Source organism: Tachyglossus aculeatus, chromosome 18 (assembly GCF_015852505.1).
Source record: "Tachyglossus aculeatus isolate mTacAcu1 chromosome 18, mTacAcu1.pri, whole genome shotgun sequence".
In the NCBI taxonomy this organism is placed as follows: domain Eukaryota; kingdom Metazoa; phylum Chordata; class Mammalia; order Monotremata; family Tachyglossidae; genus Tachyglossus; species Tachyglossus aculeatus.
In genome coordinates, this window is record NC_052083.1 from 22486692 (window position 1) to 22495182 (window position 8491).

The following is an 8491-nucleotide window of genomic DNA, read 5'->3' on the forward strand; positions in this document are numbered from 1 at the left end:
GTACTCTTCCAAGTGCTTAGTACAGTGCTTTGCACACAGTAAGTGCTCAATAAATATGATTTATAATGATAATAACAATAATGTTCCAAATTTTTTATGGCTTGAAAATAAATAACGATTTGGGGGATTAAAGATTTATTTTCTCATTGCATTATCAACATATGTGCAAAATGACAAGATTATTTACTGAGAGCTAAGGAAGAAACAATACCTTTTCAAAAAACAGCTTTCCCCATGCGAGAAGATCAGAAGGCAGCATAATATTGAACTAGCTGGTGAAAGATCTTAATTGAATTAGAATCACATCTAATTTATCATCATCATCATTATCATCCACTTGTATTGGGACATCAATGTGTGCAGGGACTCTAAATTGAATATATTATTAAGTAGAAAGAAAACTTGGGAAAAAGGGTAACAAAGGTTCTAATGATATTAAATATTATCACACCAAATACATTGCTTTGTATTTGCTAATTGCTAAAGTTATTCACCAAATTCTTTAAATTAGGGCTAATGAATTCATATTGATCTTGTGTAATTTTTGATTTCTATTCTCCCACCACCAAGTGTGGTGTAGTAATTAATCTAAGTTTACTGCATCCCTCTATGTTTGTAAAGAACTCAAGGAATGAGATTTCATCTTTTACTTCTATTTCATGGTCCTCATTAGAAATGAACAAATCAATAAAGAAATATACAGTTGCTGAAGAGGTCGATGGAATGACCCTTCCTGACTGTGAGCCCGCTGTAGGATAGGGACCGTCTCTATATGTTGCCAACTTGTACTTCCCAAGCGCTTAGTACAGTGTTCTGCACACAGTAAGCACTCAATAAATGCGATTGAATGAATGAATGACTACAATCCACCAATAGAATTAATGGACCGCTTACTGTGTGCAATTCATTTTACTAAGCAGAATTCAACAGAAGCAAGCACACATTCCCTATTCTCCAGCAGCATACACTCTAATGGGGGTAGAAAGACACAAATAGCTTTACAGGCATGAGGAAGAACAAACTGGAAAGACAGACATTTTGAAAAGCATTTGGTTAAATAGGGTATCTAAATTAATAGGAACAGAAGTGCTATGGGGTAGATGAGAGAACATGAAATAACTGAGAAAGTTAACATTAGGTATGTCTTTTGGAGGAACTGACTTTTTAGGAAGGTGCTCCCAGATCGCATTTCAGGAAATTTCAGCTCCCTGAGTCATCCTACGAGGGTTCTACAAATTTCTTCCCAAAATAGTTGAGGAGTTCCTTCCCCAAAAACACATTTCCCATTTTGTCCCTTCCCAATTCTTCTGCATAATTGGTTGGTCATAAAAATAATAGCAGTACTTGTTAAGTGCTTACTTGAGAAGCAACATAGCCTGGTAGAGAGAGCATGAGCCTGGAAGTCAGAAGGACCTGGGTTTTGATCCTGGGTCTGCAGGATGTCTGCTGTGTGACCTTGAGGAAGTCACTTCACTTCTCTGTGCCTCAGTTACCCCATCTGTAAAATGGGGATTGAGTGTAAGCCCCATGTGGGACAGGGAATGTTTCCAATCTGATTAGCATGTATTTAGCACAGCCCTTAGAACAGTGTTTGGCACATTTAACAAGCATTTAACAAGTACCATAATTATAATTATTACTATGTGCCAACCACTGTAGCAAGGGCTGGGATAGCGGCAAGTTAAGCAAATCCGACATGGTTCCTATCCCAAATGTTTCTTAGTCTACGGGAGAGGGAAAGCAGATATTTAATCCTATTTATAGATGAGGAAACAGACACAGAGAAGTTGAAGGATTTGCTCAAGGTCATACAGCAGGCATGTGGCTTCCCACAATAATATATTCCCTTGCCTCTCTTACTACCCTCAGGACCTAAAATTATGTGATTTCCCTTGGGCTTCATTCTTCTCTTTGGCTTTCAGAAATTACTATTGTCTCAGAACAAGAACCGGGGGGCAAAGATCAGAGAGGCAACTTTATTGAGGGGTGAAAGGGAGAAAAGATGGAATTAGGGACGGGAAAACAAGATGAACAAAACATCATGGGAAAGTCAGAAGCTGAAATGGGGAACAAAATGAGTCTTTATGTTTAGTTTTATTGCTGGGCCTGTCCTAGAAACCACTGAGCAAGTCTGTATGATTTCTCCTCTCCTCATGTCAACTTCTCATAGTGGTCCAGGGTCTCAGAAATCTCCCTGAATTCTCAGAATGGAATGACTCCCATTCAGCCAAGAATTCTCGTGTACTTTAAGAATTGACTGTGTGATTTTAAAATAAAAAGGAAAACTGATCATATTGAATCGACTCCAGTATTTAGCACAGTGCTAGGGACAGTAAGTGGTAATTATTCTACAAAATAATAATAATAATAGTTATGGTATTTTTAATCAATCAATCATATTTATTGAGTGCTTACTGTGTGCAGAGCACTGTACTAAGCGCTTGGGAAGTACAAGTCGGCAACACATAGAGACAGTCCCTACCCAACAGCGGGCTCACAGTCTAGAAGGGGGAGACAGAGAACAAAACCAAACATACTAACAAAATAAAATAAATAGAATAGATATGTACAAGTAAGATAAATAAATAAATAAATAAAGGGAGTAATAAATATGTACAAACATATATACATATATACAGGTGCTGTGGGGAAGGGAAGGAGGTAAGATGGGGGGATGGAGAGGGCTCAGTCTGGAAAGGCCTCCTGGAGGAGGTGAGCTCTCAGTAGGGCCTTGAAGGGAGGAAGAGAGCTAGCTTGGCAGATGGGCAGAGGTAGGGCACTCCAGGCCGGGGGATGATGTGGGCCGGGGGTCGTTGGCAGGACAGGCGAGAACGAGGCACGGTGAGGAGATTAGAGGCAGAGGAGCAGAGGGTGCGGGGTGGGCTGTAGAAGGAGAGAAGGGAGGTGAGGTAGGAGGGGGCGAGGTGATGGAGAGCCTTGAAGCCGAGGGTGAGGAGTTTCTGCCTGATGCGCAGATTGATTGGTAGCCACTGGAGATTTTTGAGGATTTTCATAGTACGTTAAGCACTTACTATGAGCAAAGCACTATTCTGATTGCTGGGGTGCATACAAGGTAATCACGTTGGACACAGTCCCTGTCCCACATAGAGTTCACAGTCTTAATCCCCATTTTACAGATGAGGAAACTGAGGCACAGAGAAGTTAAGTGACTTGCCCATGGTCGCAGAACAGACAAGCGATGGAGCCAGGATTAGAACCCATGTCTTCTGACTCCCAAGCCCATGTTCTTGCCAATAGGCCATACTGCTTCCCTAAGCCATGCTGCTTCCTCAAGAGCTAAGCAATTCTGTGGAGAGTACCATCACAGAAAATGAAAGCTTTATTATTTAAAGGGCTAAATAGTATATTAGTGTTCAATCAACGTGGATATCAATCATTGATATTTATTGAGTAGGTGCTATATGCAGAGCAATGTACTAAACACTAGGTACATTACAATACAGGAGGGTGAAATGGAATAGATAACCCACAGTTATCTTTTTGAGAAACAGGATTACTGATTACATTCACTGCCTGAAGACTTTCCAGACTTTTGTCTTCTTCAAGGCCTCTTTGACCTCTTTGTTCCTCAGACTGTAGATCAGAGGGTTGCACATGGGGATCACCAGGGTGTAAAACACAGCCACCATCTTGCCCTGATCGATGGAGTCGGTGGAGGGGGGCCTGACATACATGAAGAACAGGGTCCCGCACAATATGGATGCCACAGGGATATGGGATGCACAGATGAAGGCTTTGCATCTCCCTTCAGCAGAATGCATCCTTAGGATGGCAACCACAATGTAGACATAGGAAAGGATAATGGCCACAATGGTGATTATTGAAACCAATGTAGCAAAGACAAAGTGGACTAAGTGGACAATGTAGGTGTTGGGGCCGGAGATTGTGTGGAGGGGAGGAATGTCACAGAAAAAATGGTTGATGATATATTAGCTTCCAAACGAGAAGCTGAATAAAGAGCTAGTGTGCACAACTGCACTCACACAGGAAAGCAGGAATGAGCTGACTACCAAAAGAATATAGACTTCTTTAGACATCTTGACCATGTAAAGCAATGGGTGACAGATGGCAATGAACTGAACATATGCCATTGCAGCTAAAAGGAACACTTCTGTATTTGCACAGAGAAAAAGAAAGAAAAACTGCACCACACACTCACCTATTGTAATGACCTTAGTTTCCAATAAGTAGTTGATCAGAACTTTGTGAACAATGCCAGAGGAATAGACCACATCTAAGAGAGACAATTTCCTGAGGAAAAAGCACATAGGGCTGTGAATCTGGGAACTGACCAGAGTGAGATTCCCCAAAGAGCTGGGATTAGATCCCAAGTCCCCTGATTTCCCAGTCCATGCTCTTTCCACTAGAAACTGTCCATTGATCCAGTCACCGTTCAATCAATCAATCATATTTATTGAGCACTCTATTTATTTATTTATTTATTTATTTATTTTACTTGTACATATCTATCCTATTTATTTTATTTTGTTGGTATGTTTGGTTTTGCTCTCTGTCTCCCTCTTTTAGACTGTGAGCCCCCTGTTGGGTAGGGACTGTCTCTATGTGTTGCCAAGTTGTACTTCCCAAGCGCTTAGTACAGTGCTCTGCACATAGTAAGTGCTCAATAAATACGACTGATGATGATGATGATGATGAGCACTTACTATGTGTGGAGCACTGTACTAAGTTTTTGGAAGAGTACAATGCAACAGAATTAGCCGCAAATTCCCTGCCAGTCTTTTATTTCAGCATTGAGAGAGATATTCCTAGCTAGGATCTGCTAGAATGAGCATCTAGAAATGAGAACAAATGAGCATCTAAGAATGCAGCTTGTAATCAATCAGTTACAATATATTGAGCAACTATTCTGTACAGAGCACTCTACTAAGTGCCTGGTAGAGTACAATACAATAGAGTAAGGGGATATTATTCTGGCCCCTAAGGAGTTAACAGGTTTGTAAAGTCCTTGCTGTGCATTAGGGTTGTTCCAAGGAAATGAGTCTGCAGTAAAATGGAATGCTTTATGACTCTTCCTGTTATGTTGTTGGAAATGAAACACAGTCTAAAAACGAATGGGATTGAGGATATCAGGTTATTCCATTCTCATTATCTGATAATGTAGGATAATAGAGGAAGTCAGTTATGTATGAAAAAGATAGAAAAGCCAGAAAGGAAATCCAATGACTGCATAAAAACAGAATATTGTTTTCCAAAAAAAATAATAATTACAGAGAGTTTCAGTGGCAAGTCTGAAAGGTTAAATAATCTGTCATTCAGGGAGTGGGGACCGGGTAGCTTCAAACCCCCTAGTTTAGTCCTTGATTCCAGTTAATATCCCAGATAAGCCTGCCACACTTCATCCAATTAATCAATCAAGCAACAGTATTTATTGAGCACTTACTCTGTGCAGAGTACTGTACTAAACACTTGAGAAAGTACAATAGAGTAGGTGGACCCAGTTCCAGCCCTCAATACCAATGATAACTGTGGTATTTGTTGAATGCTTACAATATGCCAAGAAGAGTACTAAGTGCTGAAGTAAACAAACACAAGATTGTCTGGTCAAACATAGTCCCTGTCCCACATGGAGCTTATAACCTAAGTAGGAAGGAGAACAGGTATTGAATGCCTAGTTGGCAGATGAGGAAACTGAAGTGCAGCGAATTTAAGTGATTTGCCCAATGTCAGAAAGCAGGAAAGTGGCAAAGTCAGGATTAGAACCCAGGTTCTCTGACTCCAAGATTCCTGCTCTTTCCATTAGGCCGTGCTACTTGCTCAGTGTGTTCATAATCTAGTATCCACTAGGCATTTTCATTCACATTCATGTTCCACTCAGATCCATGACAGTAATTTTTTTTCCTGATTTAAAATGTTTTTATGGTATTAAGTGCTTACTATGTGGCAAACACTGTTCTAAGCCCTGGGATTGATATAAATTAATTAGGTCAGATTCAGTCCCTGTCCCACAAGGGGCTCACAGTCAAGTAGGAGGGAGTTGAGGAAACTGAAGCACAGATGAGTTGTGACTTGCCCAAGATCACACAGCTGGTGAGTGGCAGAATCAGGATTAGAACCCAGGTCCCCTGAATCCCATGTCTATGATTTCTCCACTAGGTCATGCTGCTTCCTAATTTGAGATGGTGTGAAGACTTTACAGTACCAAGAACTCAGACATACTCTAAGCTCAAGGAGAAGCAGCATGGCTCAGTGGAAAGAGCCCGGGCATTGGAGTCAGAGATCATGGGTTCAAATCCCGGCTCTGTCGATTGTCAGCTGTGTGACTTTGGGCAAGTCACTTAACTTCTCCGTGCCTCAGTTACCTCATCTGTAAAATGGGGATTAAGACTGTTAGCCCCCCTTGGGACAACCTGATCACCTTGTAACTTCCCCAGCACTTAGAACAGTGCTCTGCACATAGTAAGTGCTTAATAAATGCTATCATTATTATTATTATTGTGGACAGGGAATGGGTCTACTATTATACTGTACTCTCCTAAGTGCTTAGTTTAGTGTTCTGCACACAGTAAGCACTCAATAAATACAATTGAATGAATTAATTAATTTTACTAGATGAAGCACAGAGTTTAATGGCTAAGCACCATCTATCAAGACAAATTTTATCAGGAGCCTATTACAGATAGTTTGATTAGTCTTTATCCTTGTACCTACAGTAGATCACCAATTTGCACATAAAGATCTTTGCCCATTTCCTAAATTTCTTCTGGCTTTGCCTTTTCCTAGAAGGCAAAGACTGTGACAGCTGAGTAAACGGAAGTACACTGTAGAAAATCACGCCTTTCACCACCCTCCTTTGTCTCCACAATCTCTCTGCTTCTCTCCCAATTTCACCACTTCCAAGAATGATGTAGGGTAGCTCAATACTTCCGTTTCTGGCATTTTAAAGTCCAAAGGGGTAATTTGCCACTGGTGCGAGGTTAAATTTTCTGCTCTGCCAGTTTTGTTTCAGATATTTCAAATATTTTTTTTTGTAAATTTTCTTTGGAGACGCAGGAGGAGACTAGATTATGGATTTGTTAATCCCAGCTCTGCCACTTGTCAGTTGGAAATGTACCAGGAAGTGAATATAAGTGCTCTGCAGAAGGAAACATTTAGGTACTGACTTAAATGGCCATTCTTTATTTGAGACACACCTATAGCCCTAAGGACAGTGTCATGTATCCCAAATGTGAGCCATACCTTTTGGACTGTGTTCTCTTTTTTATGTCAACACTTAAGATCCTTCTCCAGACCATAAACTGATTATGGGCAAAGAATATGTCTGCTGATTCTGCTGTATTGTACTCTCCCAAGCACTTAGAACAGAGCTCTGCACATAGTAGGAGTTCAATAAATATCATTGGTTGATTGATTAATGGACCTTAACTCTGCCCCAGACTTGCCTCAGTCAACTTCCTTTCAGAACAAATAGTAGTAGTAATGAAGTAATGATACTTAGGTGTTTACGTGTGTGCAAACTACTATATCAATTAATAACATTTACTGAGCACTTACGGTGTACAGAACACTGTACTAAGTGATTGAGAGAGTACAATACTGCAGAATCGATAGGCATGGTAGACATAGAGAAGCAGCATGATGTAGTGGATAGAACACAGGCTTGGGAGTCAGAAGGACGTGGGTTCTAATGCCGGCTCTGCCACTTGTCTGTTGTGTGACCTTGGGCAAGTCACTTTACTTCTCTGGGCCTTGGTTACATCATCTGTAAACTAGGGATTGAGTCTGTGAGCCCCATGTGGGACAGTGACTGTAACCAACCTGATTTTCTTATATCCACCCCGGGTTTACTACAGTGTCTGGCACATAGTAAGTGCTTAACAAATACCATTTTTATTATTATGTTCCTTTTGCCCACAACGACCTTACAATCTATCCCAGGTACTATATTAAGTGCTGGGAGTATACAAGCAAATCGAGTTGGACATAGTCCCTGTCCCACATCGGGCTCATAGTCTTAATCCCCGTTTTACAGGTGAGGTAACTGAGGCCTAGAGAAGTAAAGTGGCTTGACCAAGGTCACACAGCAAACATGCGGCAGAGCTGGGATTAGAACCCATGTCCTTCTGAATCCCAAAGATTTATCTATCTACTTGGCAATAGTGCTTCTCACTTTATGTGCTCAGTGCTGGGAAAGAATACACAGGTGTAAATTAGACAGGATCTCTGCTACCAGCTGCTTGAATGTAAGAGGAAGAATCAAGGTAATCGAAGCTCCTTCAGCATAGGGATATGGTTTGCCATCTCTGTTGTATGCTCCCAAGTCCTTGATACAGTACTTTGCACACAGCAAGTGCTCAATAAATACCATTGCTGTATTGATTAATGATTAATTGATTAAAGATGGAGGTATGAAAGTACATCTCCATATTTTATTCATATAAACATTTTGCCAGCTATGTCAAAATAGCTCAAAATTTCAAGAACCTAACAATGTTACAATCTTGGTATTTCC